The 11,820-nt window shown below is 37.5% G+C and overlaps 1 pseudogene; it reads left to right on the forward strand.

Annotated features, from left to right (window-relative positions):
- Window positions 1–5,845: 5,845 nt before the first annotated feature.
- Window positions 5,846–6,162, forward strand: LOC114046471 (annotated as a pseudogene).
- Window positions 6,163–11,820: the final 5,658 nt, after the last annotated feature.

An 11,820-nucleotide genomic window follows, 5' to 3' on the forward strand; every position in this document is an offset into this window, starting at 1 on the left:
ATTTATATATCACCCCAAGGTCTGTAAAGTTCTTCTTTTACCTTCCGTCATTTAAACTTTATTTTTTTTCAGCCCTGTAAGGTAGGTAATAAACTTTTTTTTTAGGTAATTGGAGAAAACTGCAGTTGCTTTTAGGTTCCCTTAGGCTTACTTACTCCCTTTCCTCTACACTCCTGAATCCTCCTTCATGGAGGTTACAGGGAAAAGTTAGAACAGCTAGAAATATCTTGGTCACTCCTTTCTCCCACTCCTTTCCCTTGAGTCAAGATGAAGAGGTTTAGAGGTTTAGGAGTGCTGGGAACCCTGAGATCACGACATGGACCCTGCCTGAATGAATTCAACCCAAATCTTCTTCCAGCCAGAGAAAAGGTTTATTAGAGATAAATCATATAGGCCAGGTGACACCTGTAAGGACAAGCAGGCATGAGAGAGTCTCAGCCTTTGAATGGGGACCAGGGTGGATCTTATATACACTAAAGTAACTTTGGGTGGCCAGAGGAGGGGGCTGGGAAAATGGCCTAGGTGAGAATTCTGATTGGAAGGTCTGAGAGATTGAATAGACAATGGGAAAAGATAATGAAGGGGACTGGAGGGAAGAAGTTTGAAAGGCATCTGAATAAGATCAAAAGGTAGGGCTAGGGCTTTCAAAGGGAGATGAGGATCTAGGACCTGTACAGCCAGATTCCCTTTGGGGCAAGGGGCAAGATCTCGGCTTGGCCCCATACCCCATCAAAGAGGGTATCTGTTAACCCTTCTCATAGGAGAAGAGAGTTTCACTTTTTACCCCTCACCTTTGATTTTACCCTCTCACACCTGGGAAAGGAAGGAGGGAGGAGGGGCAGCAGCTACAGTATGGGCCCACCTGGCAATGGCCTTGGGCCCTAGGGCAACTTTTGCCTAGAAGTATCACTCAGGTTCAGCACATTCTGCTCAAAGTAAAGAAGTTGACCTCCCGACTTGGGTAAACATGCTCTTTTAAATTTGTATTTTTAACTGTTAATGATGAGATGTTGATTATCTGTGTAAAATAATTTGGAGATGCATTTAACAAAATTGAAGTCACCTGATTGGTAATGGGTTTGTTTCAAGTTTCAAATTGGTGAACTTTTTATATCAGTTACGTCAAGCAACTTTTCATAATTTGGTTACCGCTGAAATAATTTGGCTATTGTTGGTTATTGTTTTAATGTGTGAACTAGCCAAAAAGCTTGTTTGGGTTATGTATGACTTGCTGAGAATTTGCAAGTATATAGAAATCTCTAATGATTGGCTTTTTACAACAGGACAAATTTAAGTTTGAGATGTAAATTCTGGAAAAGTTTTTCTTAAACTGTGATTAATGAAACTTGTTGTTTGAGGTAAAAGCTCCTAGAATTTTATTTTGAGTTGTCTGATGGATCATAATCCATCGACAATCATTCCACCATCTGAGAGAAATGCCACAAGCTACTCAGAATGTGATAGTGGTGGGAAGTCAGCACTGGGAAAAAGCAGAGAGGACAATTTTAGCCTTAGTCTAAGATGGGATCCTCCTGGCTCAGTTTCCCCATTATATTCCTTTGAAAGGGAATGTTACCCACTTGGCTATTCCTGAGTCTGGCTATGAGGTGGATTTGATACTGCAAGGTTGGAAAACTGAATTATCTGAATCCAAATAGAGCTAAGGATGTTTTATCCTATCATCTGGGCCCTGCAGTTTTTTTCTGTCATATTTGTGTACGGGCCATTCACCTACTGTTTGTAGCAAACAGTGTGTACCAGCCAATGTCTCCCCATTGTTTCCTGGATGCAGCCTGTGCTCGGTTCCAGTCAACCTCCTCTTTGGGACCTCGTTGAGGCAGGGACAGCTCTATGCCTCTTGCCAGCAGAAAGCAGTTTCAGAAGTCAAGACCTTCACCCCTTACCCCAAAAGAATTAGGGTCCCGTTTGTTTGAGGGGGGGAATGAGGAGGATGGGATCTAGATCCCAAAAAGGAAAATCCCTGGACTTTCCCACTAAAATGGCCAAATCTCTGGCGTTCGCCTGAGGCCATAATTCCATCAATTTGCCTTTCTTTGTGGCTACACTCAATCTCCCAATTCTGTTACCCTTAACCTAGCCTAGCCCTCCCTATGGCCCCCAGCCATTTCCCACACTTAATCCTAGGTAGGCTCCATTGTCCAGGTCCTAGGAGTTCAGTTCACCCCAGTTTACTGGCCACTCCCATTCAAGTCTTCCTTAAACCCCTCCTCCAGTCACCCCAAACTACTTGGCCACTCCTAGATCCCTCCCACAGTCTTTCTGTAGATGAAGTCCATCTTGTCTCCATTAAGGTGCTCAGATTCTTAAAATCTAGCCACTGCTCAGATTCTTAGAATCTAGCCAATACCTCACAGACTCTCAGATTCCTCAAGAGTATGGCTAATATGGCGGATTTTTAATAAACCTTGTCCTTAGTTGAAAAAAAAAATAAAGGCCTGGAGTTTGGTTTCTGTCTCTCATCCTCTGTTATCAAGCAGATGGGATTAGTAGCTTTTAAGAGGGTGAATTACAGTCAATTCAATAAGGAGGAAAATTTTGAGGGAATGAGGAGAAAAGGAATAAAAATGATGAGATAGGGAATATAATTTAGGATTGTGACATGTGACTATTAACCTCAATTAAAAGCTTTTTTTTTTCTGAGTTCCTTTGGTCTCCTCAGTACTGATTACTTTATATTGGTTAAATTTATTTAAGAAATGGTAATAATCAAAGTCAGCGCTTTTATTTGTTTTTTAAATAGTCTTGTTTCAAATTGTTGCAATTGCATCTACTGTATTCTCCTTATGTTTATCTTTTTTCCTCTAATTTGTAATTGATTTTGACCTTTGTTCTAATTAGCTAATTGCACATAGACAGATGATTCTGAAATGACTTCCAAGTCAGTGACAAGTTGTTTCCTGTATTTTAAAAGAAATAACCAATTTTGTTTTTTGTTAAGTTTATTTTCCAACACACATAAATATTCACATATACCTGTATATGTATATATGTATACGTATATATATGTATATCTATATATATATATGTATATCTATCCCTTCTCCCTTGTACTCATCTCATCAAAACTACTGATCATTCATATCTATATGTTGACTTAGTTTGGAGAATCGTTTCACTTTCATAGAATTTTTCCCTCTTTATCCTCTATAACAGATTTTAGTGCATAAGTTGTAATCATCTTTGTGTTGTCGTTTTTGCTTGTGCTCAGGAAGATGGCTGAGTGTTCTGTGAAATGCTATTTCTTGTTGCCTTTGGGCACATGCTGAAATCAACTACATTAGCTCTTTTATTCTCAAATCCAAAGACAACTCGTGAGTCATCATGCTTCCATTTAACTGCGATTTCTTCATGCTACTTTCAGAGTAAAAATGTCAAAATTCTTGTGATTCGGTTCTTCTGGCAGTACATTAACTCTTTGGTCATTGGACAAAATTATCAGATTTAGAGTAATGACAGTTATATAAATGCTTATAAATGATTTAAAATTTGATTTTTGTTGCCCTCAGTCCTTTTTGTCCACTGCTTTGTCAGTATCATTGGGAACCAAAAAGATTGCATGGCTGTTTAGTATTTTCATCTATTTTGTGGCTTAAGATGGCCAAATAATTCATTACTTATTGTCCAGCCTGATGGTGATTAGCCTCTCTGCCCTTGGGCATCAAATATAGTTTTTCCAAAGATCATGCTTGAAGTTTTTCCATTTTGGTAGAAGCCATCAATGTTGGTAATTTGGTAAAAATAGCCTTTTAGAACCCAGAGTTATCTCCAGGCTATGAGTAATCATTTGTGGGAATTAAAATTGTCCAACCTACAAATAAAAGAGACTGAGGCAGAGCTCTGAGCCAGTGTCACTTTATTAAAAGGTCCATGGTCCCCTCTAATGAAGTGGGCCTCAAATCTCCTTCATGATCTGAGATGCCCTCCTTCTTCCAGGATCTTGTTTTTAATAGGGTTTGATAGCCAAATACGCAAAAGAAGCATGGTGAGATCCAGAATCTCATTAGTTGATAGAACCTGCTCTTGAGGGCCAAAAATGACATATCAGCGGGGGGGGGAGTCACAGGTTGGATAAAGCATGGTGCATCTCCACTGACTAAGTGGTTATAAGATGGTCACTTGCTCTTGGACAAGAGAGAGAAGTCCAGAGTTACAAAAATAAGTTGGAGGATTTTCCATGCAATTGAGTCACCTCTGCCACATTGGGCTTGGTCACCATGACAAGGGAAAACAAGGGTGGAGAGCCTCTAATTAGCTTCCTATGGTTACACAAGTGATCTTACAGTCTGCAGCTCACAGTTCTGGGGTCTAATATACAGAACTTATAATCGCTACCCCTATGGAATTGTATCAAATTGACTGATACTGATTGGAACAGAGTAGGGATCCAAATGAATTATTTCTCACATTTCCTCCCTCTCTTCAATTCAGAGAAAGACCCCCAATCTTTCTTTGGATTGTTACAGTCCACATGCCTGGAGGACAGTGTTCCATGGATGATACAAAAACAGAAGGTGGCAGTCACCTTTCTGAGGGGCAAAGGTGACATTAGGGAAGAAGGAAATGGGAACAACTTATAACATACTGATTATACATTCCATTTGATTAAACATTAACTCAATTTTAAACTCAAAAGCATATGGAAGTGATTATTGATAAATCAAAATAAATTAATAAAAAAAATTAAAAAAAAAGATTGAACTAACTCTTCCCAATCTTGGTCAGACCCCACCCACCCAACCTTCTACTCAGGTTTGGGGTGGGGACAAATTCTTTGAATAGAGTGCCCAAGACTGGGTGATTTAAAAGTAAATGACATAATCAAAGTTCATTCAAATAGGTCCATCCCCTCATTGTAATATTCATTCTCCCTCATTACTTGTTAACCAATAAGAGTTGATTGCCACCCTCTGGAACACCCATTTTTCCAAGGCCATATAAGCCTTGAGTCTAGTGCCATGAGGGTCTTTGGCATACAAAAATGGCACTGACCTTTTATTAAAGTGCTAGCATTATGAATAAAATGACTAATAACCCAGAAAAAAGACATTAACTCATAACATACTAAATAAATGTCTGAGGTGACTCTTTCACTAACCAAGAACCTTCTTGTAAAACATGTCTTAAAAAATATGTAAATCAGGGTACCAGAGAACATTTGTTCAAGCACAGCAGTGCAAGCATTGTTTGCCCTACATACAGGTTCTGGAAATCTTCTGATTTTATGAAAACAATTCAAGCAATTTTGACGAACAGCTACCCCATTATGGTGATGAGAGGCAACATCCTTGGAGAGAACACAAACAGATCTAGATGGTAAAACAACATTTTGGTCCCATAAACTGTTCCATCAATACCCCATTATCCTCACATTAATTTTAAGAAGGACTGAAATTTTAGGCTAAATAGCTCAAATCTTATACCTGTATCTTACTATAAAAACTCAAACGTACTCCAGTATTAATAGTGTGCTATTACAATAACCAGGTCAGGTAGTGAGAGCTTTCTTAGGGAGGGGAGGAAAATAAGGAATAGCTTGCGTTCCATGAACAAAGGAATTATGGGTGGGCAAAAGGTTGGGGATGGGGTGGGGGAGAACCTCCAGAAATGGATTCATTTGGGCTAATTAAGGCAGGCTAGAAGAGCAGAGACCTGACCAGGAAGTGATGGTTACTGTTGCTGAAATGTGACCAGGCAGGGAAAATGGATGTAAACTAAATAAGAGTGGGGTCTGGGGAAGCTCTTCTACTGAGATTTAGAGTGGGCTGGAGTGAGGAGGTGATTGGTTCTGGGAGTCTGGCTGAACCCAAAAGACTAGATTGAAGAGATGGTTGATTCCTCCAAAGTATCATGGCTTTTTAAAACCTTGCACAGGACTAGACAGCAAGTTTAAAAAAAAATGATGTGAAAGCACTAGAAGCAGCAGGAAAAAAGATAAATGACGAATCCAAAAAGAATAAAAGTGAGGTTTCACCAGAGAAAATAGAAAAGTTGGTCAAGATAGGTTCTGATGTTGAATTAATATTCAGAAAATCTGTTATACAGGGCATTCACACAGATCACAAAACTTTGAAGTTAGTTCCTAGGAAAGACCTTCTTACAGAAAATCATCTTTACTGTGATGCACCTGCCCAGAAGCCATGAATCTTCTTGGACAATTTATTGCATATTAATTTTTAATTTATTTTAAGTAAAGTCACTGAAAAAATGACATCCTTTATACCTACAATCAAAAAAACAACAATTATAATGTGCATCTTGAATACGTTTTATACTGGAAGGGCATTGTTGGGAAAATTAGAATACTTGACTACATTTTACATTGGAAGGACATCATTTAGAAAAGCTCATTGTGGTTGAATGTTTCTGAAAAATATTTCAAAAGATGATTTATTTTCATAGGAAACCAATCCATGTTTTTTTCTGTAAGTTATGCTCAGGTATATCACATTGTGAATTTGGTTTGTATTTTTGTGATTTTACTATGGAGCAATTGAGAAAATGAAGTGTTTTAACAAACTGACTTATTTTCTATTAAATTCTGGCTTAAATTGTATACTCCTCAAAATGTTAAATATAATCAGAAATTTTAGTGTAAAAAAGAAAGGAATTATTAGTCGTTGCTATCAGTAGTGGAGCAAAAGTCAAAGACGGAGACTGAAAGGGAGGATGCAAGGTTCTCACTGCAGACTCAGGAACAGATGGATTAGGAGTCATTTCTGGATAGGATGATGATGATGAAGGTGTTGTGCTTACTGGAGCAGAACATGGAGTGTGAAAGGCTGTTGATGGTGGAAGACTAGATTCAATACCTCTCATGAAGATTCCATGACACTGCAAAAGTTAAACATTGTGGGCTCTGAGGTGCATGCCCTTAAGGTAACACTTTTTCAGGTTGTCACCTGAAATGCAATACAACTAAGATGAGTGGCAAGAGTCTATAGGACAATTATTGTTGAAGTGGTATATGGGGCTCTATGGCCTCCTTAAAGCAGACTTAAAAAAGTTTCTGCAACTATCTCAACAGAGCCCCATAGCGATAGCCTATAGTAAACCCACCACAAAGAAAAATCAACTGTTGTGGAACAATTCACTTCATCCCATCTCATACAGTTGTTCAGTCTCTGAAACATCTTCTGATGCAGTCTCGTGGTCCTGTGGAGATCTCTCTTTTTAGGAATACTGGAATGGGTGGGGCTTCAGAGCAACTTCTAGTGGATTTGCTTCTCCAGTTCAGGTCATCTCTGACGAAATAGATCTTAATACAATAGTGTGCTATTACAATAACCAGGTCAGGTAGTGAGAGCTAGCTCAAACCTTAATAGCACAAATATAAACATAAGTAGACCAGAGAATTTGCATTTTTAGGTTAACAAATTCAAATAAGAACTGAAAAATTAAAAATTCTGAATCTAAATTTTATATTTGGCATATATAATTACCTACTTTTATAACCATTTATTAAAACCAACTGAAAAATTTCCACTCTATTTTCCTTTCTAACTATTCATCCATCCACTTATTTCCTACCTTCGGAGAATGATATTCTACTAGGGAACTATTAACAGAACATTTTTTTAAAATACTATGATCACCCCTGATACATAACTGAATTCATTTAAAAGTTGCCAAAATAATTGCAATTGTCAGAAAAAGTTCTGGGATGGGATGTATGAATACATTGAGTAGTCAATTTCAAGACAGTGCAGATTGAATAAGTTATTTATAATAAAATATGTTTGCCTTCTAAGACATGTTCAATATCCAGGTGGTAATAGTAAATTCAAATAAAACTCGCTTTTTCCATTTTGGTAACACTAGATAGTCTAACATTCTTTACTTCAAACTGAAATTGAAGATGTTTGTTTTTGGCTTAATGATTGGTAAAACAACATTTTGGTCCCATAAACTGTTCCATCAATACCCCATTATCCTCACATTAATTTTAAGAAGGACTAAAATTTTAGGCTAAATAGCTCAAATCTTATACCTGTATCTTACTATAAAAACTCAAATGTATTCCAGTATTAATTTATGAAATGAAGATCTAATATTGCATTTATACTGATAACCTGCCATGATTATAGAAATTTGCCATAGAAAGAAAATGGAGACATTATACAATAAGGGAAAAATGCTTCCCTAAATCCATGTCACTTCCAGGCTAGACAAATTGCGTTGAGCCAGGCTTAAAAGGTGGGATATTTTCTATTCAAGAGGAAATATTACATGGGGGAAATCAAGTCAGGAAAAGCCTATCTAAGTCTAACATGACTAATGTGGAAATATGTTTAATATGATTGTACATGTATAACCTATATCAGTTTGCTTGCAGTCTTGGGGAGGGGGGACAATAAGGAGGGAGGGAGCAAAAATTTGGAACTCAAAATCTTGCAAAAGTGAATGTTGAAAACTTTATTTACATGTAATTGGAAAAAAATAAAGTACTATTAAAAGGGGAAAAACCAATTTCACAGATTTGATACCGCAAAACTTCAGACTTAGAGATTGGCTAACAAAATTCTTCAGGCTTATAAATGTGTTTCCTTTTTATATTCTCAGTTGTGGAATTATTTCTTAAAAACATTTCTTAAAATTTGAACTACAGCTTTAAATCAATCCCTAGTCATTTTAAAAGTCTCATAAAGGAATAATTGATCTTTAATTTTTTTGTTTTCATTAAACTTGACAGAGTTTGCTAGTACACCATAAGCTATCAAAATACTTTATAGACATCTGGATTATAGAAATGAAAGAAATTATTTATTCTTCTTTTACAAATTTGCTTTCCAATAATTTTTTTTGTATCTTAATTTTCAATTAATTTCTGTATCTATCTTTCATCTCAGTAATCTTCAACATGGCCAGTGTTGGAAACAGAGATTTGTCCTTTTTTAAGACTTTAAAAACAAAAGTTAACTTTTTTATAGCCTGTTTCTTTTGGTTGATCATGTCAAAAGAAAAGGCTTATGTAAAACACCTGTTAGCTATGGGTTAGCACAAAGCACAAATAGCATAGCATAGACAAAACAAACACTTATTTCCCATTTTTTAAAAGATTTTCCTAATTGCATAAGGTCCCTTTCTATCTGAAGTAAGGAACTCACCATTCCTAAACTTAGTTTCATCATTTTCATCATTTACAAAATGAATACACACAGAACATATAACAAGACACAACATTAAATCAGGCCTGAACTTCTCCTAAGTTTTTATCCAAGAGATTTTGAAGTCAAGATCTTACCTGTCTACTCTATTAAATATAGAACTTATGACCATCTTGGAGCTGGAGTCCTGCTGTCAGCCTAAGATAATTTTATTGTTTCCTAATTATGTTAATGCTTTTAGAATCTTATCAATAAAAAATGTAATTTAGTAACAATGCAAAGTTGCTTTAATTTAATTTGCCGATTGGGTTCACCCATTTAAAGGGCACTTTGTATTTAGAACAAGTCCCTAACAGATAGAAGAGCTGGTTAGAGTTCTATTCCTCTAGACTGTGCCAAAGTATAATCACAGGAACAAAAATGAGAATGATGAAGAATTTAACAATATCAATAGTCCATTTGGGGGTATTGTTCAATTAAATTCAGTAACTTTCTAAGTAATCAAAGTTCCCTGCTTTGGCCAAAACAATTCCTTAAACCCTTTGTATTCTCAAACCAAACTTTACACAGCTTAATAGCTCTTTCTTTTGTCATCCTCTGACAGGGAGTCCACCCTTGTCCTAATGGGGATCCTGTACAATGCATTTATCCTCTTATGCCTGACTCCATCTCTCCTGGGGGAGTCCCTAACCAGAAGTGGCACGCCTTGGAGGAACTTCTCCTAAGAGAATTGGACTAGATTCCTGAGCGACCTGCCTTTTGGCTTATTCTATGGAGACAGTTCCCTCTGACCATCCCCTGACTGTCTGAGTTCGGCCATCATAGGAGTCCTTCCCACCTGTAACACTGTAATAATATTCAGAGATTCGTTTTGGCAAATCCTCCAGTACTTTCAATTCTTACTTTCTGGGCTTAACCTCTAGGGTCCTAAGGTCAGTCAACTAGGGCCCAAAGGTTGTCTGTAAGGGAACATTCAGCAAATGTATATCTACTTTCCTTTAAAACTTCTAAAAATTTAGCTCTGATTATCAATAACTGACTTAATCCTAAGTAAATATAAGTGAAAATAACTTTGCTAACTGAGAGGGAGCTTTCTCCTTTCTTCATCTCAGTAAAACTAAAATGAGCCTTCTCAGGTCAGAAGAGGGTGAGATTTCTCCCAGGACAATCACAGCCTTGACAGCTTACTGTTGAGGTGGGAAACCTATCCCCTAAGGCTAGTCAGTCTGGCCTGAATTATTGCTCCCTCAGGGTAGTATCAGAGCACTGGAGCTGAGAATCACTTCTCCAAGCCCTACCCATCCAAGGGGCTGGTCATAGGGTCTTCTAGATGGGTTCCTCACCCTGCTGCAAGCCACTGAAATGAGTTCTACTTCAATTAGTTTAAGAGATTTCTCTTTTGATGACAAAATTGATTGATGACAAAAATATTTAATTACTTCCTGTTAAAAGAATTTAAAGGAAAAAAATCTGATGACAAAATTGATGACAAAAATATTTAATTACTTCCTGTTAAAAGAATTTAAAGGAAAAAAATCTATTTTAACTTTGCCAGGAAGAAGTTTTAAAATTAGCTAGGTGGCTGAAAATGAGGAACTATCAATTCCACTGTTGAATCTCCTGAGTCTTAACAAAATAAGAGTAAAGAAAATGGAGGAAAACGAAAAAAAAGGACAGTAGCCTGTGTATAGAAAGTCAAAATTAAGGCCATATAACTTTTATAAAAATAGAATTTCAGTGCTCTAGAGCTTATAAATTTAGACAGATTAGTCACAAATTCAAACAATCCTTCTTGGCCCAATTGGGGACCCTTCTTAAAGAAAATGAATTTAGGGTAGATCAAGGCAGACTCACCAATCTTCAGCTCAGAGAAAATTACCTCAGGCTCAGAGAATTTGGATGCAGACATCAAGGGGGAGTCCAACATCTCAGGGCTGGTGTTCGTGGGGAAGCCATTGGCGAAAATTTGACCCAGTGTGTACTTCCTTTTTGGGTCCCTTTCAGGGGCCAGCCAAAAAAGGTTGAGGTCCACACATCACTAGCCCATCTCAGGATGCCATTAATGTGGGAATTAAAATTGTCCAACCTACAATAAAAGAGACTGAGGCAGAGCTCCAAGCCAATGTCACTTTATTAAAAGGTCTGTGATCCCCTCTAATGAAGTGGACCTCAGATCTTCCTCACAATCTGAGATGCCCTCTTCTTCTGGGACCTTGTTTTTATAGGGTTTGATATCCAAATATGCAAAAGAGGCATGATGAAATCCAGAATCTCATTGGTTGACATATCAGCAGGGGGTCACAGGTTGGGTGAAGCATGGGGCATCTTCACTGACTAAGTGGTCTTAAGATGGTCACTTGCTCTTGGACGAGAGTTAGAGGTCCAGAAGTACAAAAATAAGTTGGAGGACTTTCCGTGTCACCTCCATCAAACTGGGCTTGGTCACCATGGCAAGGAAAGGGTGAAGGGCCTCTAGTTAGCTTCTTATGATTAAGCAAGTGATCTTACAATCTGCAGCTCACAGTTCTGGGGCCCAATATACAGAAGCTATAATCATTACCCCTATGGAATCATATCATGTTGATGGATACTGATTGGAATAGAGTAGGGATCCAAATGAATTATTTCTCACACATTGGAATAGGGTTGTGTGGAATATAATGTGACATAATCTGTGAAATAACTGGCCAGCATA

This window comes from Vombatus ursinus, unplaced genomic scaffold, assembly GCF_900497805.2.
Source record: "Vombatus ursinus unplaced genomic scaffold, bare-nosed wombat genome assembly UNPS02014784.1, whole genome shotgun sequence".
Taxonomy (NCBI): Eukaryota; Metazoa; Chordata; class Mammalia; order Diprotodontia; family Vombatidae; genus Vombatus; species Vombatus ursinus.